Below are 24,237 nucleotides of genomic sequence, written 5' to 3'. Positions count from 1 at the left end.
GCCTCTCTCTGGACAGGGCTCAACCCCTGCCCTGAGTGGCTGAGACTTTGCCTTGGCTGATGACTCTTCCCCTAAGAGGCCCCTGCTGGTTCCACCTGTCCAGTTGGGGCGCAGTGCCTTTTGAGATCACATTCATTCTTCTCTTCCGCTACAGTTCTTTCTGTGCTTGCAGTTTGCTCTCTCCACTTTGGTCTCCTTACTCTCACTCCTCTTCTGGCACTTCTTGCTCTGTGGATGTCCCAGAATAAAAACTGTACTTGTCCTGTGGAAGTGAAAATGGCCGCGTGGATTGGGGGAGCAAGGGACATCCCCTTACAACCGTCCCTTTATTACCCTGGGAGACTAAGGCATCCCTCACGTCCCTTGTCCCCTACATCCCGGGATCTTTTTGTGAACCTAGTGGTGTTTTCCCTGGGTGCCCTCCTACCCTCTCTTTGCCCTGCGTACATACCCCCAGGCTCTTTGGCCCTTTGGCCGTGTGGAGTGGGCCCGTACATACTCAAGGTGTGGCTCAGCCTCTCCTTTTGCCCTCTGCAGGCCCTACAGGCGGACCTCTGGGTCAGAACCCAGCGGTGGCACACAGGAAGGCACCCCTTTGACGGCAGGCTGCCTGGCGGTGGGCCGTGTCCTGGCCAGGCAGCTTGTAGCTTGTGTCTCCTTGTCATTCCTCCTGTCTGTTACCCCCACAGTGAGGCGGGCCTAGGCTGCCTCCACATCCACCTCAACATTGGCCGTGGCAAGGTGGATGGTGGTGACATTCTGCTTCTCTCTGTTCCTTTCCCTTTCTATGCTAAGCCCACTGCTGGGCGGGGGCGGGGAGCTTGGGGCGGAGGGGGGCGGGTGGCGTGGGGGAGAGGGGTGCTGTGGCAGGCTGTGGGGCGCTGTTGGTGGTGATGGGTGGGGAGGGGTGTGCTAGGGGCTGGGCGGTGTGGGGGCGGCGGCGGGTGGGTGGGATGCGGTGGCGGGTGGCTTTGTGTTTTGGGGGGTGGGGGGTGCGTGAGGGGGAACCAGTGGTCCATGGATCCTCCTGTCACCTCGGATCTTTGGTGTGGGGCGGTGGGGGTTGGGGGGCCCTGGTATAGCAGAAGGCCGTATAGAGGTGCAACGGTGTCCCTTCTCGGACCCGTGGTGGAGGTCACGCTCATCCTTGAAACACATGACCCAGAGGTTACTTTGCAATGAAACAGCATCATGAACCCAAGGCTTGCAAAATACCTCGTGGCTTTCCATTCCATGCAGTTCTTCTTCTGACCCAAGCTCTTAAAGTCAACGCTTGAACCGGTTGGAGCCTCTTCAAGTTGTGCCCTCCTTCCCCTTGTTCTCAGTCCAGTCGCCTGACTCGGCCCGATACGGGTTTCAGTGTGTGCCTACAAGCTGTGTCCTGCATTTCCACATGCGGCTGGGAGGGGCGTGCGGGGGGCTGGGGGTCGGGGCTAAGGAAAGCACATAGGCGAGCACCCACTCCCGCCACACGCTCGGGTACACACAGGGCCACACACGCACGCACCCAGGCATGCACCGTAGATGCAGACTGAGCATGCTCACACAGGCACACACTCACTCACACAGGGTCAGGGACCCACGCATTGCCGGGTGGGCTCTCAAAGAGGGACCTGCAGCCAGGCAGTCCTGCGTTGCATGAGTTGGTCATCTGTGAGCAGGTCTGCCCAAGCGAGGGGTGTGAATCTGGAGCCTCGCTTGTTTACCCAGATAGATGGGGACTCCCGGTTGGAGGAGAGTCAGTGGCCTTCCTCCACAGAATGGGGGGCCCCGTGTGGGGCCGGGCCGTGTGACTCGGGGATGTTGGATGGCCTTGCCAAGCCCCCTCCCTACGTGAGAGCGAGGGCTGCCTGCCCAGAGCCAGTGCTTATGTGAGTGCTTGGTTCCCCGTTCTGGGGAGCCTTCTGGATGTAGCCCTGTGGTTGCAGGTTCGGGCCAGCCATTTCTGGCTGCTTTGTCCGGCCAGCCCAAGGTGCTGGTGACCTCAGCCTGTAGCTCCAGGCCCTGGGGAGCAAGCGCACCAGTGACTTACCAGCCGGCATGGTGGCTGCTGGCTTGTCCAGGAGGGGTCCTATTGGACATAAACCCTCACGCAGGGTCACAGAGGCGGGTTGATGTGTCTTTTGCCCTCTGCTTCTCCCAAGAGCTGGAGCCAGGAAAAATGGGGTAGGATGAAAGGAAGGGGAAAGGCCTGCATGTTGTGCAGCCTCGTGGTCAGTGGTCATTTGGCCCTGTGTATTGGGGTGGTCAGCTTGGACCCTGGTGGCTGGTTTGTTTCCATTTCTCTTGTTCTTCATTCCATGTTGTGGGGTGTGTTTTGCCCTGTGGTTTTCGGGGTTTGATGCTTTGTGGTCTCTTTGAGTGTGGTGTGGGTTTTCGTGTTTTGTGTTTCAAGGGGGTTCTGGTTTTTGCTTCTTTGCTTTCCATTTTCTTTGTTAGGGGGTTTTTCTTGTTGTTGTTGTTGTTGTTGTTGTTGTTGATTTTGTTTGTTTGTCCTTACCTGAGTAGGATGAGGACCCAGACCTGAGGTGGTGGTTAGAAGGGGAAGGGGGCAGGATAGGCATTCTGTTGGCATTCATTCGTGGAGCCATACTGCCATCAAGTGGAAAATGTTTCTGTCCAAGGGAGCTGCATGGGCTCAAGTGCTGGGGAAAAGCTCATATGCTGGGGAAAAGCTCAGGAGTGGGAAGGAGATGACCTTGTGTATATGTGTCAGTTGCAGGAAGCAGTGGGGGCTGGTGTGGGGGAGGTGTCTGCGTAAGGGGGGGGCAGGGTGTGTGTGTGTGTGTTTTGCCCTGAAACTGCATTGGATCCCTAGCTCCTGGCCTTCCCTTCGCCTGTGTGCTGGATCGGAGATTCCACCCCGGCTCCAGAGCTGAGGAAGGCACTCAGAAACCCCAGGGGCAGCCTGTGATGGCTGAGCCCTGGAGTTGCCTAGGACTGCCAAGCACCAAGAGTCCCGGCCCCAGAATCTCCAAAGGCCCCCGCTCCCAGTGTGGAAAGGGGCCTCCTGATGCCTGAGTGCCCCAGCATGGCACCCACCTACTCAGCACAAAGGACACCAGAGGAAACGCCCCCAGGTCCCTGCATTCAGTGGGTGAGTAGCTTCTCCTGGACCCATCCCAAAATGGCTGACAGGGAAGCTCCGCCCCCTGGGCTGCTTGGTCTTGGGGCTGCCTGCTGTGTCCCCAGGGCCCTTAGAGTTCCTGCTTCCCCGCTGGGTCCCAGTGGCAGTCACATGTCCCTCTAGGCCTCTGACCCCTCACGTGGAAAACCTGGCTTGGGCAGAGCCCAGACAACCCAGCAGCACATCCTTGCTGACCCCTGTGGCTGCCAGAAGGCAGCTTGCTGCTGCCTGGGCTTTTCAGAGACGGTTTCCGCTGGATGGCACTGTGGCTCCAGATATGGCACTCACCCCCTTTCCCTGTCCCCACTCAACCTTCCTCTCCCTGCGTTTGCTGTCAAACACGGAGAAGGGAACAACAACAACAAAAATCATTCATCATCCCCTTCCATCCTCCTCCTGTTCCTCCTGCTCTTGTCTTCCTCCTCCTCCTCCTCCACCTCCTCCTCTACCTCCTCCACCTCCTCCTCTTCCTCCTCCACCTCCTCCTCTTCCTCCTCCTCTTCCTCCTCCTCCTCCTCCTCCTCCTCCTCCTCCTCCTCCTCCCTCCTAGCCCCTGGCCCCTCCTGCTGCTCCTTCAGGCCAAGGATCACCCATATCACCTCTGGCTGATCTCCAGGCCAACTTGACCACTTTGGCGGCAAACCTGCAAAGGTAGCTGGGCTTTTTTTGGTCTTTTTCTTTAAGTATTTTTGTTTTAATTCCAGTTAGTTAACATGCAGTGGTACCTTGGTTTCAGGTGTACAATATAGTGATTCAGCATTTCCATACATCCCCCTGTGCTCATCAGGGCACGTGCACTCCCTTAATCCTTATCACCTATGTCATCCAACCCCTCCACCCCCTCCCCTCTGGTAACCATCATTTCTCTATAATGAAGAGTCTGTTTCTTGATTTCTGTATCTCTCTGTCTCTGTCTCCCACTCTCTCCCTGACTCTCTCCCTGTCTCTCTCTCTCTCTCTTTCTCTCTTTCTCTCTTTCTCTCTTTCTCTTTTTCTCTTTCTCTCTCTGTCTCTCTCTCTCTCCGCCTCCATACTCTTTCATTTCGTTTTGTTTCCGTAAATTACATAGAGGAGTGAAATCACATGGTACTGGTCTTTCTCTGACTGACTTATTTCGCTTAGCATTATACTCTGCAGCTCCATCCATGTCCTTACAGATGGCAAGATTTCATTCTGTTTTTATGGCTGAGTAGTGTATACTCCATAGTGGTGTGTGTACACCACACGTTCTTTATCCATTCATCAATGGATGGGACACTTGGGCTCTTCCGTATCTTGGCTCTTGTAAATAATGCTGCTAGAAACCTAGGGGTGGGGTGCACGTATCCCTTTGACTTAGCGTTTCTTGTATTCTTTGGGTAAATACCCAGTAGTGCGATTGCTGGATCCTAGGGTAGGTCTGGTTTTACCTTTTTGAGGAACCTCCATACTGTTTTCCACAGTGGCTGTACCAGTTTGCATTCCCACTGACAGTGCAGTGCAGGAGTGAGCGTTCCATTTCCTCCACATCCTCGCCAACACCGGTTGTGTCTGGTGTTACTGGTTTTTCGCTAGGCTTTTCTGGACTCTGCCCATCCTATTGGTTCACCGTGAACACAGGGGACCCTCAAGGGATGCCAGCAGTGGGCTTGCAGATTGTTTTCTTTGAATCTTCAGACCCGCCCTGGCCTCGTGTTTATCTGCACTGCACCTGCTCCTTGGCAGCAGCGAACTCCCTTCTCCTGAAGCCTCCTGCTTTAGTGGGCCAAAGACTGGGCCAGAGGCGGCCAGGTCCCACACGGGTCCAGAACCTGTTGACCCATCCTGTGGAACGGGGTCTTGCCCAGTGTCCCAAGGCTCCGAGGGCCACCAGCTACGTCCCTACACACACAGGCACACACGCGCACGCACACACACGCATGCATGCACGGCTTTATCCGGGTAGACCCGCCTGGGCAGGCACCCACACTCGCACAGAGGGACTCTCTGTGCGAGGAGGCTCGGTGGGCCCGACTGACGCCCTTCCTTGTTCCTTTTTCTTCCTCCTTACCCCTTTCCGTTTGGCCTCCCACTTCCCAGTTGGGTCCAAGAGCATAGCAAAACAGGCCTCTCTCTGGACAGGGCTCAACCCCTGCCCTGAGTGGCTGAGACTTTGCCTTGGCTGATGACTCTTCCCCTAAGAGGCCCCTGCTGGTTCCACCTGTCCAGTTGGGGCGCAGTGCCTTTTGAGATCACATTCATTCTTCTCTTCCGCTACAGTTCTTTCTGTGCTTGCAGTTTGCTCTCTCCACTTTGGTCTCCTTACTCTCACTCCTCTTCTGGCACTTCTTGCTCTGTGGATGTCCCCAGAATAAAAACTGTACTTGTCCTGTGGAAGTGAAAATGGCCGCGTGGATTGGGGGAGCAAGGGACATCCCCTTACAACCGTCCCTTTATTACCCTGGGAGACTAAGGCATCCCTCACGTCCCTTGTCCCCTACATCCCGGGATCTTTTTGTGAACCTAGTGGTGTTTTCCCTGGGTGCCCTCCTACCCTCTCTTTGCCCTGCGTACATACCCCCAGGCTCTTTGGCCCTTTGGCCGTGTGGAGTGGGCCCCTTACATACTAAAGGTGTGGCTCAGCCTCTCCTTTTGCCCTCTGCAGGCCCTACAGGCGGACCTCTGGGTCAGAACCCAGCGGTGGCACACAGGAAGGCACCCCTTTGACGGCAGGCTGCCTGGCGGTGGGCCGTGTCCTGGCCAGGCAGCTTGTAGCTTGTGTCTCCTTGTCATTCCTCCTGTCTGTTACCCCCACAGTGAGGCGGGCCTAGGCTGCCTCCACATCCACCTCAACATTGGCCGTGGCAAGGTGGATGGTGGTGACATTCTGCTTCTCTCTGTTCCTTTCCCTTTCTATGCTAAGCCCACTGCTGGGCGGGGGCGGGGAGCTTGGGGCGGAGGGGGGCGGGTGGCGTGGGGGAGAGGGGTGCTGTGGCAGGCTGTGGGGCGCTGTTGGTGGTGATGGGTGGGGAGGGGTGTGCTAGGGGCTGGGCGGTGTGGGGGGCGGCGGCGGGTGGGTGGGATGCGGTGGCGGGTGGCTTTGTGTTTTGGGGGGTGGGGGGTGCGTGAGGGGGAACCAGTGGTCCATGGATCCTCCTGTCACCTCGGATCTTTGGTGTGGGGCGGTGGGGGTTGGGGGGCCCTGGTATAGCAGAAGGCCGTATAGAGGTGCAACGGTGTCCCTTCTCGGACCCGTGGTGGAGGTCACGCTCATCCTTGAAACACATGACCCAGAGGTTACTTTGCAATGAAACAGCATCATGAACCCAAGGCTTGCAAAATACCTCGTGGCTTTCCATTCCATGCAGTTCTTCTTCTGACCCAAGCTCTTAAAGTCAACGCTTGAACCGGTTGGAGCCTCTTCAAGTTGTGCCCTCCTTCCCCTTGTTCTCAGTCCAGTCGCCTGACTCGGCCCGATACGGGTTTCAGTGTGTGCCTACAAGCTGTGTCCTGCATTTCCACATGCGGCTGGGAGGGGCGTGCGGGGGGCTGGGGGTCGGGGCTAAGGAAAGCACATAGGCGAGCACCCACTCCCGCCACACGCTCGGGTACACACAGGGCCACACACGCACGCACCCAGGCATGCACCGTAGATGCAGACTGAGCATGCTCACACAGGCACACACTCACTCACACAGGGTCAGGGACCCACGCATTGCCGGGTGGGCTCTCAAAGAGGGACCTGCAGCCAGGCAGTCCTGCGTTGCATGAGTTGGTCATCTGTGAGCAGGTCTGCCCAAGCGAGGGGTGTGAATCTGGAGCCTCGCTTGTTTACCCAGATAGATGGGGACTCCCGGTTGGAGGAGAGTCAGTGGCCTTCCTCCACAGAATGGGGGGCCCCGTGTGGGGCCGGGCCGTGTGACTCGGGGATGTTGGATGGCCTTGCCAAGCCCCCTCCCTACGTGAGAGCGAGGGCTGCCTGCCCAGAGCCAGTGCTTATGTGAGTGCTTGGTTCCCCGTTCTGGGGAGCCTTCTGGATGTAGCCCTGTGGTTGCAGGTTCGGGCCAGCCATTTCTGGCTGCTTTGTCCGGCCAGCCCAAGGTGCTGGTGACCTCAGCCTGTAGCTCCAGGCCCTGGGGAGCAAGCGCACCAGTGACTTACCAGCCGGCATGGTGGCTGCTGGCTTGTCCAGGAGGGGTCCTATTGGACATAAACCCTCACGCAGGGTCACAGAGGCGGGTTGATGTGTCTTTTGCCCTCTGCTTCTCCCAAGAGCTGGAGCCAGGAAAAATGGGGTAGGATGAAAGGAAGGGGAAAGGCCTGCATGTTGTGCAGCCTCGTGGTCAGTGGTCATTTGGCCCTGTGTATTGGGGTGGTCAGCTTGGACCCTGGTGGCTGGTTTGTTTCCATTTCTCTTGTTCTTCATTCCGTGTTGTGGGGTGTGTTTTGCCCTGTGGTTTTCGGGGTTTGATGCTTTGTGGTCTCTTTGAGTGTGGTGTGGGTTTTCGTGTTTTGTGTTTCAAGGGGGTTCTGGTTTTTGCTTCTTTGCTTTCCATTTTCTTTGTTAGGGGGTTTTTCTTGTTGTTGTTGTTGTTGTTGTTGTTGTTGTTGTTGATTTTGTTTGTTTGTCCTTACCTGAGTAGGATGAGGACCCAGACCTGAGGTGGTGGTTAGAAGGGGAAGGGGGCAGGGTAGGCAATCTGTTGGCATTCATTCGTGGAGCCATACTGCCATCAAGTGGAAAATGTTTCTGTCCAAGGGAGCTGCATGGGCTCAAGTGCTGGGGAAAAGCTCAAGTGCTGGGGAAAAGCTCAGGAGGGGGAAGGAGATGACCTTGTGTATATGTGTCAGTTGCAGGAAGCAGTGGGGGCTGGTGTGGGGGAGGTGTCTGCGTAAGGGGGGGGCAGGGTGTGTGTGTGTGTGTTTTGCCCTGAAACTGCATTGGATCCCTAGCTCCTGGCCTTCCCTTCGCCTGTGTGCTGGATCGGAGATTCCACCCCGGCTCCAGAGCTGAGGAAGGCACTCAGAAACCCCAGGGGCAGCCTGTGATGGCTGAGCCCTGGAGTTGCCTAGGACTGCCAAGCACCAAGAGTCCCGGCCCCAGAATCTCCAAAGGCCCCCGCTCCCAGTGTGGAAAGGGGCCTCCTGATGCCTGAGTGCCCCAGCATGGCACCCACCTACTCAGCACAAAGGACACCAGAGGAAACGCCCCCAGGTCCCTGCATTCAGTGGGTGAGTAGCTTCTCCTGGACCCATCCCAAAATGGCTGACAGGGAAGCTCCGCCCCCTGGGCTGCTTGGTCTTGGGGCTGCCTGCTGTGTCCCCAGGGCCCTTAGAGTTCCTGCTTCCCCGCTGGGTCCCAGTGGCAGTCACATGTCCCTCTAGGCCTCTGACCCCTCACGTGGAAAACCTGGCTTGGGCAGAGCCCAGACAACCCAGCAGCACATCCTTGCTGACCCCTGTGGCTGCCAGAAGGCAGCTTGCTGCTGCCTGGGCTTTTCAGAGACGGTTTCCGCTGGATGGCACTGTGGCTCCAGATATGGCACTCACCCCCTTTCCCTGTCCCCACTCAACCTTCCTCTCCCTGCGTTTGCTGTCAAACACGGAGAAGGGAACAACAACAACAAAAATCATTCATCATCCCCTTCCATCCTCCTCCTGTTCCTCCTGCTCTTGTCTTCCTCCTCCTCCTCCTCCACCTCCTCCTCTACCTCCTCCACCTCCTCCTCTTCCTCCTCCACCTCCTCCTCTTCCTCCTCCTCTTCTTCCTCCTCCTCCTCCTCCTCCTCCTCCTCCTCCTCCTCCTCCTCCCTAGCCCCTGGCCCCTCCTGCTGCTCCTTCAGGCCAAGGATCACCCATATCACCTCTGGCTGATCTCCAGGCCAACTTGACCACTTTGGCGGCAAACCTGCAAAGGTAGCTGGGCTTTTTTTGGTCTTTTTCTTTAAGTATTTTTGTTTTAATTCCAGTTAGTTAACATGCAGTGGTACCTTGGTTTCAGGTGTACAATATAGTGATTCAGCATTTCCATACATCCCCCTGTGCTCATCAGGGCACGTGCACTCCCTTAATCCTTATCACCTATGTCATCCAACCCCTCCACCCCGTCCCCTCTGGTAACCATCATTTCTCTATAATGAAGAGTCTGTTTCTTGATTTCTGTATCTCTCTGTCTCTGTCTCCCACTCTCTCCCTGTCTCTCTCCCTGTCTCTCTCTCTCTCTCTTTCTCTCTTTCTCTCTTTCTCTTTTTCTCTTTCTCTCTCTGTCTCTCTCTCTCCGCCTCCATACTCTTTCATTTCGTTTTGTTTCCGTAAATTACATAGAGGAGTGAAATCACATGGTACTGGTCTTTCTCTGACTGACTTATTTCGCTTAGCATTATACTCTGCAGCTCCATCCATGTCCTTACAGATGGCAAGATTTCATTCTGTTTTTATGGCTGAGTAGTGTATACTCCATAGTGGTGTGTGTACACCACACGTTCTTTATCCATTCATCAATGGATGGGACACTTGGGCTCTTCCGTATCTTGGCTCTTGTAAATAATGCTGCTAGAAACCTAGGGGTGGGGTGCACGTATCCCTTTGACTTAGCGTTTCTTGTATTCTTTGGGTAAATACCCAGTAGTGCGATTGCTGGATCCTAGGGTAGGTCTGGTTTTACCTTTTTGAGGAACCTCCATACTGTTTTCCACAGTGGCTGTACCAGTTTGCATTCCCACTGACAGTGCAGTGCAGGAGTGAGCGTTCCATTTCCTCCACATCCTCGCCAACACCGGTTGTGTCTGGTGTTACTGGTTTTTCGCTAGGCTTTTCTGGACTCTGCTCATCCTATTGGTTCACCGTGAACACAGGGGACCCTCAAGGGATGCCAGCAGTGGGCTTGCAGATTGTTTTCTTTGAATCTTCAGACCCGCCCTGGCCTCGTGTTTATCTGCACTGCACCTGCTCCTTGGCAGCAGCGAACTCCCTTCTCCTGAAGCCTCCTGCTTTAGTGGGCCAAAGACTGGGCCAGAGGCGGCCAGGTCCCACACGGGTCCAGAACCTGTTGACCCATCCTGTGGAACGGGGTCTTGCCCAGTGTCCCAAGGCTCCGAGGGCCACCAGCTACGTCCCTACACACACAGGCACACACGCGCACGCACACACACGCATGCATGCACGGCTTTATCCGGGTAGACCCGCCTGGGCAGGCACCCACACTCGCACAGAGGGACTCTCTGTGCGAGGAGGCTCGGTGGGCCCGACTGACGCCCTTCCTTGTTCCTTTTTCTTCCTCCTTACCCCTTTCCGTTTGGCCTCCCACTTCCCAGTTGGGTCCAAGAGCATAGCAAAACAGGCCTCTCTCTGGACAGGGCTCAACCCCTGCCCTGAGTGGCTGAGACTTTGCCTTGGCTGATGACTCTTCCCCTAAGAGGCCCCTGCTGGTTCCACCTGTCCAGTTGGGGCGCAGTGCCTTTTGAGATCACATTCATTCTTCTCTTCCGCTACAGTTCTTTCTGTGCTTGCAGTTTGCTCTCTCCACTTTGGTCTCCTTACTCTCACTCCTCTTCTGGCACTTCTTGCTCTGTGGATGTCCCCAGAATAAAAACTGTACTTGTCCTGTGGAAGTGAAAATGGCCGCGTGGATTGGGGGAGCAAGGGACATCCCCTTACAACCGTCCCTTTATTACCCTGGGAGACTAAGGCATCCCTCACGTCCCTTGTCCCCTACATCCCGGGATCTTTTTGTGAACCTAGTGGTGTTTTCCCTGGGTGCCCTCCTACCCTCTCTTTGCCCTGCGTACATACCCCCAGGCTCTTTGGCCCTTTGGCCGTGTGGAGTGGGCCCCTTACATACTCAAGGTGTGGCTCAGCCTCTCCTTTTGCCCTCTGCAGGCCCTACAGGCGGACCTCTGGGTCAGAACCCAGCGGTGGCACACAGGAAGGCACCCCTTTGACGGCAGGCTGCCTGGCGGTGGGCCGTGTCCTGGCCAGGCAGCTTGTAGCTTGTGTCTCCTTGTCATTCCTCCTGTCTGTTACCCCCACAGTGAGGTGGGCCTAGGCTGCCTCCACATCCACCTCAACATTGGCCGTGGCAAGGTGGATGGTGGTGACATTCTGCTTCTCTCTGTTCCTTTCCCTTTCTATGCTAAGCCCACTGCTGGGCGGGGGCGGGGAGCTTGGGGCGGAGGGGGGCGGGTGGCGTGGGGGAGAGGGGTGCTGTGGCAGGCTGTGGGGCGCTGTTGGTGGTGATGGGTGGGGAGGGGTGTGCTAGGGGCTGGGCGGTGTGGGGGCGGCGGTGGGTGGGTGGGATGCGGTGGCGGGTGGCTTTGTGTTTTGGGGGGTGGGGGGTGCGTGAGGGGGAACCAGTGGTCCATGGATCCTCCTGTCACCTCGGATCTTTGGTGTGGGGCGGTGGGGGTTGGGGGGCCCTGGTATAGCAGAAGGCCGTATAGAGGTGCAACGGTGTCCCTTCTCGGACCCGTGGTGGAGGTCACGCTCATCCTTGAAACACATGACCCAGAGGTTACTTTGCAATGAAACAGCATCATGAACCCAAGGCTTGCAAAATACCTCGTGGCTTTCCATTCCATGCAGTTCTTCTTCTGACCCAAGCTCTTAAAGTCAACGCTTGAACCGGTTGGAGCCTCTTCAAGTTGTGCCCTCCTTCCCCTTGTTCTCAGTCCAGTCGCCTGACTCGGCCCGATACGGGTTTCAGTGTGTGCCTACAAGCTGTGTCCTGCATTTCCACATGCGGCTGGGAGGGGCGTGCGGGGGGCTGGGGGTCGGGGCTAAGGAAAGCACATAGGCGAGCACCCACTCCCGCCACACGCTCGGGTACACACAGGGCCACACACGCACGCACCCAGGCATGCACCGTAGATGCAGACTGAGCATGCTCACACAGGCACACACTCACTCACACAGGGTCAGGGACCCACGCATTGCCGGGTGGGCTCTCAAAGAGGGACCTGCAGCCAGGCAGTCCTGCGTTGCATGAGTTGGTCATCTGTGAGCAGGTCTGCCCAAGCGAGGGGTGTGAATCTGGAGCCTCGCTTGTTTACCCAGATAGATGGGGACTCCCGGTTGGAGGAGAGTCAGTGGCCTTCCTCCACAGAATGGGGGGCCCCGTGTGGGGCCGGGCCGTGTGACTCGGGGATGTTGGATGGCCTTGCCAAGCCCCCTCCCTACGTGAGAGCGAGGGCTGCCTGCCCAGAGCCAGTGCTTATGTGAGTGCTTGGTTCCCCGTTCTGGGGAGCCTTCTGGATGTAGCCCTGTGGTTGCAGGTTCGGGCCAGCCATTTCTGGCTGCTTTGTCCGGCCAGCCCAAGGTGCTGGTGACCTCAGCCTGTAGCTCCAGGCCCTGGGGAGCAAGCGCACCAGTGACTTACCAGCCGGCATGGTGGCTGCTGGCTTGTCCAGGAGGGGTCCTATTGGACATAAACCCTCACGCAGGGTCACAGAGGCGGGTTGATGTGTCTTTTGCCCTCTGCTTCTCCCAAGAGCTGGAGCCAGGAAAAATGGGGTAGGATGAAAGGAAGGGGAAAGGCCTGCATGTTGTGCAGCCTCGTGGTCAGTGGTCATTTGGCCCTGTGTATTGGGGTGGTCAGCTTGGACCCTGGTGGCTGGTTTGTTTCCATTTCTCTTGTTCTTCATTCCATGTTGTGGGGTGTGTTTTGCCCTGTGGTTTTCGGGGTTTGATGCTTTGTGGTCTCTTTGAGTGTGGTGTGGGTTTTCGTGTTTTGTGTTTCAAGGGGGTTCTGGTTTTTGCTTCTTTGCTTTCCATTTTCTTTGTTAGGGGGTTTTTCTTGTTGTTGTTGTTGTTGTTGTTGTTGTTGATTTTGTTTGTTTGTCCTTACCTGAGTAGGATGAGGACCCAGACCTGAGGTGGTGGTTAGAAGGGGAAGGGGGCAGGATAGGCATTCTGTTGGCATTCATTCGTGGAGCCATACTGCCATCAAGTGGAAAATGTTTCTGTCCAAGGGAGCTGCATGGGCTCAAGTGCTGGGGAAAAGCTCATATGCTGGGGAAAAGCTCAGGAGTGGGAAGGAGATGACCTTGTGTATATGTGTCAGTTGCAGGAAGCAGTGGGGGCTGGTGTGGGGGAGGTGTCTGCGTAAGGGGGGGGCAGGGTGTGTGTGTGTGTGTTTTGCCCTGAAACTGCATTGGATCCCTAGCTCCTGGCCTTCCCTTCGCCTGTGTGCTGGATCGGAGATTCCACCCCGGCTCCAGAGCTGAGGAAGGCACTCAGAAACCCCAGGGGCAGCCTGTGATGGCTGAGCCCTGGAGTTGCCTAGGACTGCCAAGCACCAAGAGTCCCGGCCCCAGAATCTCCAAAGGCCCCCGCTCCCAGTGTGGAAAGGGGCCTCCTGATGCCTGAGTGCCCCAGCATGGCACCCACCTACTCAGCACAAAGGACACCAGAGGAAACGCCCCCAGGTCCCTGCATTCAGTGGGTGAGTAGCTTCTCCTGGACCCATCCCAAAATGGCTGACAGGGAAGCTCCGCCCCCTGGGCTGCTTGGTCTTGGGGCTGCCTGCTGTGTCCCCAGGGCCCTTAGAGTTCCTGCTTCCCCGCTGGGTCCCAGTGGCAGTCACATGTCCCTCTAGGCCTCTGACCCCTCACGTGGAAAACCTGGCTTGGGCAGAGCCCAGACAACCCAGCAGCACATCCTTGCTGACCCCTGTGGCTGCCAGAAGGCAGCTTGCTGCTGCCTGGGCTTTTCAGAGACGGTTTCCGCTGGATGGCACTGTGGCTCCAGATATGGCACTCACCCCCTTTCCCTGTCCCCACTCAACCTTCCTCTCCCTGCGTTTGCTGTCAAACACAGAGAAGGGAACAACAACAACCACAACAACCAACAAAAACAAAAATCATTCATCATCCCCTTCCATCCTCCTCCTGTTCCTCCTGCTCTTGTCTTCCTCCTCCTCCACGTCTTCCTCCTCCTCCTGGTCCTCCTCCTCCTTCACCTCAGTAGCCCCTGGCCCCTCCTGCTGCTCCTTCAGGCCAAGAATCACCCATATCACCTTTGGCTGATCTCCAGGCCAACTTGACCACTTTGGGGCAATCCTGCCTGTGTAGCGAAGAGTTTTTTCTGTCTTAGGCCTCTGACTGCTGCCATGAGGGAACCTTTGCTTGGGCAGAGTCCAGACAACCCAGCAGTACATGCTTGCTGACCCATGTGCCTGCCACATGGCAGGTTGCTGCAGTCTGGTCTTTTCAGAAGTTGTCTTATGTGAATTCTTAAAGTTTTTGCTTAGGGATATTTTGTAAAGTGTAAATATGTACTGCCATGTTTATTCTTTTTATTTTGTAATGTATGTTCAAAAATCACATCATAATGCGAATGTTTTATTGAAAGTATTTAATATATAGTCATCTATATCGCTCAAGGTTTTAACTGTTGGACCTCCTTTGTGGTCCTTATCTTAAGGTTCATGAGTTCCAACCCACTGTGTACTTCTCTCCTTTCCAGGAGGTGCTAGTCGGATCGCCATCCACATCTCCTGGTGCCCATCTCCTGCTTTTGCCTCTATGCATTATAAAGATTTAAAAATAAAATAAATTATAATAAATTTATATTTTTATTTTAATGTCCTATGTGAGATTAGTCATTGTTAGCCTTCCTCTTGTATTATATTTGTATATGATAAATCTTGTATTGGGAATTTTTCTTTGAATTTGTAACATTATTTACCTGTGAGTTTTAAACAGTTTAGTTTTATTGGTTCGTTGTTTTCTCTGACATTAAATTCCCTTCATTGCATGAAAATAATTATCTTTTTAATGTTCTTGTCTAGAAAGGGACTTCTGCATTATGGGCTTTTTGAGGCCCAGTTTTATTTTGTTTGCACAAATAATGTTAATATTGTGTGCAAAATACAGGATAGTCAAATTATTTCCCAGGTTCAAAGTGATGTTCTAGATTTTCCACAGATCTTAGAACTCTAATGTCCATGTAGAAAAATGTTAAAATAATGTTACCTATGTCACTTTTTCCTTCAGTCATATCTACTTAGCACCCCGAGTCCTTCCTTTGGAAAGATTTCACTTCTTAGGGAAATTGAAAATAGTATTACCTTTGCGTGCTAGTCACCACTCTTTGTTCGCATAATATTTGCTGCCTTGGCCCGTACGTAATTCCATGATGCTGACTGTAATTGAGTTGGTTCCCTTGTGTCCTCGTCACTTCTTCTCATCCCTGGTACTGGCGTTTTCAGTATATTCTGTCTGTTACCCAGGATCCTGATGAACTGCTCCTTCCTGCTCTTCAGGATCACACTGTCTATAAGTTGTGTTATTGCTGTGATGTCCTTTATTTCCTGTGTTTTAAGTCTTGCCTTTGACTTGTCATCTGGGGATGCATTGTGTTTCACCCCTTGTGTCCTAAGTTGTGGTTTCACTGGGGCTGATCTGCTGTTACCTTGAACCCTTCCCAGAATTCCTGATTTGTGGTTTTAAACTTCTGTGGCCATACAGACTACTGCTGGTTTTTGCCCTTCCCCCTAGATCCTGAGTTGTTGCTTTGATTTGTCATCAGAAGCTGCCGCTCTGCTGTGTCTAGTTTCTTATATGCCAAGTAGCATATATGATCGCTAACAGTAGGACCATTCTGCTGCTGTTACACCCCTCATCCCTGGTTCCTAAGTTAAGACTTTGACTTCCATCACTAAGACCTGTATATTGTTTTCTGCACACTTCCCTCTGCTTTCTGAGAACACACTTTGACCTCCAGGGCATGCTGTTACTGCACTCCTTTCCCTGGGCCCAGGTCACTGCTATAATTTGTCAGCCTTAAGCTCCTGATTCAGCTGCATCCTGCTTTTTTTTCTGCCAGGACCTTAGTCACATGCTGAGTCCCAGTGATGCAGTGCAAGTTCAGTAAGTGTTGTGCACATGCCCTGAAATCTGAAACCGGCACTATGGTAAATGCAAATACTCCTGTGCCCTAGGCTTCAGATGCTATAGTAGTTCCACATGCCTCTGAGCCCAAAACCCCTAGCTCTGTTGTCACTGAGTGCCAGCATGCAAGACTTGGCTCCAAGTAGGACACCTTGTATAGAACTTCTCTCCATGGGTGCAAAAGGAGAACCAAACAAGCCCAATAGCCTTTGCCTCTGAGGAATCCAACAGCTCTAGCCACCACTTCTACCACAAACATGTGCAGGGGACCTGCAAACTTGGCCACTGTGATACATCTAGGATTTTCTTTATTGACCTTAGCTGACAGAACTCCTTGGAGAATACACTCCTGCACAATCTCAGAATCAGAGATGCTGCATCCTACTCAACTTGTACCCTTTATCTTTAACAAAATATTAGCAAACCAAATTAAAAAATACATTAGAAGGATCATATACCATGATCAAGTATGATTTATTCTTGGGATGCAGGGATATTTCAACATCCACAACTAAATCCTATGTTGCACCATATAAACAAAATGAATGATATAAATCATATGATTATCTCAATACATGCAGAAAAATTATTTGACAGAATTTATCCTTTTATGATAAAACCTCTCAACAAAGTGGGTATAAAGGAAATGTACCTCAACATAATAAAGCCATTTATGACAAACCCTCAGTGGTGAAACATTAATAGCTTTTTCTCTAAGATCAGGAGCAAGATAAGGATACACACTCTCTCCATTTTAATTCAACATAAAAGTGCCAGGACTAGCCACAGCAGTTAGGCAAACAAAAACAAGCAAAAAACCATGCCAACTGGAAAGTAAGAAGTAAAACTGTCACTATCTTCAGATCACATGATATTTTATATAGAAAATCCTAAATATTCCACCAAAATAACTGTTACAACTTTACAAATTCAGTAAATTTGCAGGATACATAATTAATATGCAAAAAATCTGTTGCATTTTTACATGCTAATACTGAACAATAAGAAAAATAAATTAAGAAAGCAATCCATTTTATAATTGCATCAAATCTAATAAAACACCTAGAAATAAGTTTAACCAAGGATTTGAAAGACTTGTACCCTGAAAGCTTTAAGAGACTCTTGCAAGAAATTGAAAAAAAAATAAATGGAAATGTATTCCGTGCTCATGAATTGGAGGAATTAATATTGTTAAAATGTAAATATTAAGCAAAGTTTATCTACACATTGTATCCAATCACTTTCAAAATTCCAATGACATTTCTTACAGAAATCGTAGAAAGAATCCTAAAATCTGTATGGAATTGTAAAAAAAAATCCTAAATTGTGAAAGCAATCTTAAGAAAGAACAAAACTGGATGCAACAGACTTCCTGATTTCAAACTATATACAAAGGTATAATTATCAAAACAGTATGATGTTGGTATAAAAATAGACACATAGGTCAATGGAACCTAATAGAGACCCCAGAAATAAACCCATGTATGTATGGTCAATTAATTTGCTACAAAGAAGCCAGAAACTGGTACCAGACAAACAGGACAGCCATATGCAAAGGAATGTAACTGGACCACTATCTTATACCTTCCAAAAAATCATCTCAAAATAGATTAAAGACTTGAATATAAGACCTAAACCCATACAACTCCCTAGAAGAAAACTTAGCAGGTAAGCTCTTTGACGTAGGTCTTGTTGATGAATTTTTGGAACTGACTCCAGTAGCAAAAGCAACAAAAGAAAATAAACAGTTGGGACTATATCAAACCAAAAAGCTTCTGTACCTTACAGGAAGCCATCAACAAATGAAAAGGCAACCTAGTGAATGGGAGAAAATATTTGTATGTCATATATTTGATAAGGGGTTAGTATTCAAAACATATATTAAGAACCACAAACAACTCATTAGCTAAAAAAAAAAATCTGATGAAAAAAATAGTCCTAGGAAATGAATAGATATTTCCCAAAGAAGATATACAGATGGCTATCAGGTACATGAAAAGATGTTCAACATCACTAATCATCAGGGAAATGCAAATCAGAATCACAGTGAGAATCATCTTACACCTGTTAGAGTGTGTTTTGTCAAAAAGACAAGAAATAAATGCTTGCAAGGATGTCAAGGCAATTATACACTATTGGTGGGAATGTAAATTAGTGCTGCCACCATAGAAAACAGTATGGAGGTTTCTTAAAAAAATTCAAACTAGAGGTGCACCTGACTGGCTCAGTTGGTAGAGCATGTGACTCTTGATCTGAGTCATGAGTGAAACTTCACATTGAGCATAAAGCTTACTTAAAAAAAAGTTTAAAATATGGGGCGCCTGGGTGGCTCAGTCAGTTAAGCGTCTGACTTCAGCTCAGGTCATGATTTCATGGTTTGTGAGCTGAAGCCTCATGTCAGGCTCTGTGCTGACAGCTCGGAGCCTGGAGCCTGCTTCAGATTCTGTGTCTCCCTCTCTGCCCCTCCTTCTCCACCCACCCCTATCTCTCTCTCTCTCTCTCAAAAAATAAATAAACATTAAAAGCATTTTTTTTAATTAAAGAAAGAACTACCATATGATTCAGTACTTCATTTCTGGGTTTTATCTGAAGAAAACAAAAACACTGATTCAAGATGGTATCTGCACCACTGTGTTCATTACAGCATTATTTACAATCGCTCAGATATGGAAACAACCTAAGTGTCTATTGATAGATAAATGGATAAAGAAGATACCACACATACACATGCACATATGTGTGTGTGCACGCACACACACACACACACACAAATAATATTCAGTAACAAAAAAAATGAAAATTTGCCAGTTGTAACATCGGGGATGGTCATTGTAGGCATTATGCTAAGTGAAATAGGTCAGACAGAGAAAGTCAAATACCATATGATTTCACTTATATGTGGAATCTAATCCCCCCCCCCCCAAAAAAAAGCTTGTAGATAAAGAGAACAGATTGGTGTTTTACTAGAGGTGTGGCCATCAGTGGGCAAGATGGGTGAAGGGACTCTAAAGGTACAAACTTCCAAATTTGAAATAAGTCATGGAGATATAATGTATAGCATGGCAATGATGGTTAGTAATACCTCACTGCATATTTGAAAGTTGCTAAGAAGTCCTCATGAAAACAGAAAGTTGTGATTATGGTAGTAAATGTTAACTTGATCTATTATGGTGGTTCTTTCACAATACATACAAATATTGAATCATTATATTGTACAACTAAAACTAATATAGTTCAATTGTATCTCAATTAAGGTGAAAAAAAAATGAGAAAAAATGTGACATAAACAAAATGTGGGGTAGAGGCAAGAAAATATTGGGAATTTCTATGTATAATTGACATTATTATTGGTCTAAAATAGACTTAGAAGATATATTATGAAAGCCTTATTGTAACTAGATAGCTAAAACCTATAGTACATACACAAAGACAAAGAGAAATTAATCAATCCATAATCTTACAAAAGTAATCAATACACAAATGAAACAGAGAGGTAGAAAGGAACAAAGGATCTTTAACAGAATCAGAAAATAACTTAAAATCACAATAGGAAGTTCTTAATATATAATTAGTCTGAATGAAAATAGTTTAAATTCCTCTATCAAAGTGCATAGAGTGGCTGAATGGGTAAAAATGTGACACATAACTATATTCTGCTTAAAACAAACTCACTTAAAATTTAAGGAAATGCATTTAAGAGTCTTCTTGATGTTATTATTTGTTTCTTTGTTTCTGAAAGTGAAAGTATGGGAAGGATATTCCATGCAAAATAGACACCAACAGAAAACGGGTAGCTATACTTAGATAAAACAGTTTAATAAGTCAAAAGCTGTGAATAGAGCCAAATGTTATTATATAATAATAGGAGAATTTTAAGAAGATATAAGAACTGTAAACATATATTCACCCAATATTGGAGCACCTTAAATATATTAAACAGTTATTAACAGATCCGAAGGGAAAAAAATAATGCAATAATAGGTACATCAATACCCTATTGTCAACAATGGATAGATCACACAGGCAGAAAATGAATATTAAAATAGTGGACTTGAAGTATACTTTAGATTAAATTGACCTAACAAACACCTATAAAACATTCCACCCAACAGCAGCACAATGCATATTTTTCTTAAGCACACAGAGACATTTTCCAGGATAGATCATATAGTTGTCACAAAGTAACTTTTAACATTTCAAAATATTGAAATCATATCAGATATCTTTTCCAAACATAATAGTATGAACTTAGAAAACAATAGCAAGAGGAAAACAGGAAATTTCACCAATATGTGAAAAATAACACACTCCTGTAAAACCAAAGGCAATAAGCGAAAGAAGAAATCAAAAAGGAAATCAGAAAATATCTTGAGGGGAAAAAACACCTTCAAAAACAAATGGAAACAGCATACTAAAACTTGTGGGATGCAGGGTTTCCAGTTCAAGATGGTGACTTAGGAGGACATCCTCCATGGAATGCACCCAATTATACCTATTTATAGAGCAATTCTTTCTGAAAAAGAACTGACAATCCATTAAGCAGTTTCTGCACAATGAAAGAACAGTAAAAGAGAACAGCAAGACAGATCCGTAGTAAAAAAAGAGAGAGGGGGAGAGAGAGAGAGAGAGAAAGAGAAACCCCACCTCTGGTGCTGCAACTGCAGAGGGGAGGAATAGTATTGGACTAGGAAAAGATTCATCTGTCCTTGGGCACAAGGCTGTGGTTTAAAGGAGCAACCAGTTTATAAAAGAGTCAACCCCAGAACTCTTGTCACCTGGAGCTGCTGGAACTTTCTCCGGGTGAGATGGCCTGACATGGTCTATGCTCACCCTTCACCTTGAAAACAGAGATCAGTGTGCAGTTTGTGTGCCCTAATCATCCTACCACCTCAGTGAATCCTGGGCCCCTAGTCTACACCAGCCCTAGCCATCCCATCAAGATGGCCACAGGGTGGTGCACACCAAGACAATCCTGTTCAGTGCCCACTATAGCTCCATCCTTTCCTCCCAGATGACACAGGTACAGAACACCCTAGAACAGCCAGGCCCATACTAGTTCAACTTCAGATGGCTTCCTAGGTCACCGCTATTGCAGAGTGCTCCAGAACCTCCCAAATGACTACTTTGGATCCAGCTACCCTACCAGGGTGACCCCTGTGCAGAGCACCCCAGGAACCCCCCCTTGCCCTGTGCCTGCATCAGTTCTAGCCATCCTGGCAAGGCACTCTCTGCAGAGTGCCCCAGAATATCCCTGCCTGCACAGGTCTCAGTTCCAGTTGTCTGGCCAAGACATCCTCTGCATTGAGCACCCAGGGACATCCCAGCATGCAACCAGTTCAGCTTCAGTTGTCACACCAGGTCACCCACAGTGTGGAGAGCCCCAGAACACCTTGCTTTGTATCCACTTCAGCTATCTTGCCAAGTTGTCCTCTGTACAAAGTGCACTGGGTTCCCTGGCTTACACCCACTTCTATCAGAGAACCCTGTGCTCAGAGAGCCCAGGAACCTCGCAGCCCACATACCACCTCAACTCCAGCCACCCCAGTAGAGACTCCCTGCATGGATAGCACCAGAACAACCTGGGTTGCATCCATTTCAGCTTCAGCTATGCTGCCAGGGTGCATTCAGCATGTAGAACTCTAGGATCCCTGGCTTGCATCCACTTAAGCTTAAGGTGTCCTGACGGGATACATGCTGCACAGAGAACCACAGAATCCTCCAGATTAAGCCCATTTTAGCTCCAGCTGCCCTGCCAGAGTGTACCCGGTGTGAAGCACCCTGGGACCCCCTTGCTCATATCCACATCAGCTTTAGCTGTCCTGCCAGCGTGCCATCAGTGAATAGAACCATGCGACACCCCAGTGTGCATCTGCTTTAGCTGCCAGGGTGCCCAGGTACAGAAAACCACAAGACCTTCCAGCCTGTCCCTGAGCTCTGTCCCTGAGCTCCAGCTGCACAGCCAGAGCACCATCTATGGAGAGCTCTGGGATACCCCAGCTAATACCTATTTCAGCTTCTGTGCATAGATCTCAGAACAACACAGCTTGCGTGAAATTTAGTTTTTGTTGTTTGTTTTTTGATTTTTGTTTTCTATATGAAATTTATTGTCAAATTGGTTTCCATACAACACTCAGTGCTCATCCCAAAAGGTGCCCTCCTCAATACCCATCACCCACTCTCCCCTCCCACCCCCCATCAACCCTCAGTTTGTTCTCAGTTTTTAAGAGTCTCTTATGCTTTGGCTCTCTCCCTCTCTAACCTCTTTTTTTTCTTCCCCTCCCCCATAGATTTCTGTTAAGTTTCTCAGGATCCACATAAGAGTGAAAACATATAGTATCTTTCTCTGTATGACTTATTTCACTTAACACTCTCCAGTTCCATCCACGTTGCCACAAAGGGCCATATTTCATTCTGTCTCATTGCCATGTAGTATCCCATTGTGTATATAAACCACAATTTCCTTTTAACTGTTCTGCCAAAGCACCCGCTGCATGGAGAGCCCATGGGCCACACCCATCTGTGACCATGTCGGCTTTAGCTATCCTGGCAGGGGAGTCACTTCTTAAACTTTGGAGAGCATTGGAGCCATCAGCCCATGACATCCACAGCTCCAGCTAGTCAGCTAAATTCTCCAAGCACACACTCTACATAGGGAACCATACATAAAATGATGCCTTCAAGTTTTTAGAAGTAGCTGTTCCACCTAGTCCATAGAAACAAACACAGAAAGTCAGGAAAAATGAGGAAACAGAGAAATATGCTGCAAAAGAAAGAATACAAAATCTCTGAAAAGAACTAATGAAACAAGGATAAGCAAAATGCCTGATGAGAATTTAAAGTAATTTAAAGTAGTCATACTAGAGAGCTGCCCTGGGCAGGAGAGGAGTTAAAGACCTCAGTGAGACCTTCAATAAAGAGATACAAAATATGAAAAAGAGCCAGTTAGAGATGAAGAATAAGGTAACTGAAATAAAAAGAATACACTAGAGGAAATCAACAGATTAGCAGATGCAGGAGAATGTATCAGTGATCTGGAGGACAGTATAATAGAAAGCACCCAAGCTGAACAACAAAGAGAAAAGAATGTTAAAAATGAAAATAGCTTAAGGGATCTAAAGCTAAAAAAATCATTATAAGGGTCTCAGAAGAGAAAGAATGAGGCAGAAAACTAATTTGGAGAAATAGCTGAAAAGTTCCCTAACCTGAGAAAGAAAATAGACATCCAGGTTCAAGAATCACAAAGAGCTCCAAGCAACATAAACCCAAGGAGGAACAGACCATGACATATAGTAACTAAAATGTCAACGATTAATGATAAAAATATCTTAAAAGCATTGAGAGAAACAAAAACTTACCCAAAAGGGAAAGCCTATGAGACTATCAACTGATTTATCAGCAGAAACTTTGCAGCCAGAAGAGAGTAGCAGGATATATCCAAAGTGCTGAAAGAAAATGAAAAACAAACAAACAAACCAACCTACAACCAAAAATATTCTACCAGGCAAGATTATCATTCAGAATTGAAAAAAACATGGAGTTTCCCAAAGAAACGTTAAAGGAGTTTATCACCACTAAACCAGTCTTATAACAAATATTAAATTTCTTTAAGCAGAAAATAAATGGCCATAATTACATGTATGAAAATTGTGAATAAGAAGTAGAAAAATGACAGCATATACATAAAATGTGAAGTAGAAAGTAAAGAATTTTCTTTTGTTCTTTGTTCATTTGTTTTGGAATGTTTGAAATTAAATGCACCAACTTAACATAGACTGCTGTATACTTGGGATGCTATATATAAACCTCCTGGTAACCACAAACCCTAAAACTATAGTAGATACACAAATGGTAAACAGAAATAAACTAAACATAAAACTACAGAAATTTATTAAGCATAAAGGAGAACAAAAGAGGAAGAAAGGAACAGAGAAGAACTAAAAAACTAACCAGAAAATAGTGAACAAAATGGCAATAAATACAAACATATCAATAGTTACTGATGAGTAGATAAAGAAGAAGTGGTATATATATATATATATATATACACACAATGGAATACTCAATGATGAAAAAAATCTTGCCATTTGCAACAACGTGGATGGAGCTAGAGGGTATTATGCTAAGTTAAATAAGTCAGTCAGAGAAAGACATATGATTTCACTCATATGTGGAATTTGAGAAACTCAACAGATGAACATAGGGGAAGGGAAGGAAAAATAAGGTAAAAACAGAGAGAGAGGCAAGCCATAAAAGACTTAAATACAG

General features: G+C 48.9%; 1 protein-coding gene across 2 annotated transcripts in view; it reads left to right on the top strand.

The window, feature by feature from the left end:
• Positions 1-24,237, top strand: part of NBDY (negative regulator of P-body association) — an 88,528-nt gene that overhangs the window by 22,570 nt on the left and 41,721 nt on the right. Inside the window, exon 3 of one of the 2 annotated variants that reach the window (XM_053891565.1) lies at positions 14,546-14,663. The exons of the other annotated variant lie outside the window; for it this stretch is intronic. The gene's annotated coding sequence lies outside the window, so the exon portion shown is untranslated. Of the gene's footprint in view, positions 1-14,545; positions 14,664-24,237 lie in introns of those variants that run through there. 2 annotated transcript variants of the gene reach the window in all.

Source organism: Panthera pardus, unplaced genomic scaffold (assembly GCF_024362965.1).
Source record: "Panthera pardus isolate Hobbes unplaced genomic scaffold, ASM2436296v1 HiC_scaffold_27, whole genome shotgun sequence".
In the NCBI taxonomy this organism is placed as follows: Eukaryota; Metazoa; Chordata; class Mammalia; order Carnivora; family Felidae; genus Panthera; species Panthera pardus.
This window is presented reverse-complemented; position numbering and strand designations above follow the sequence as displayed.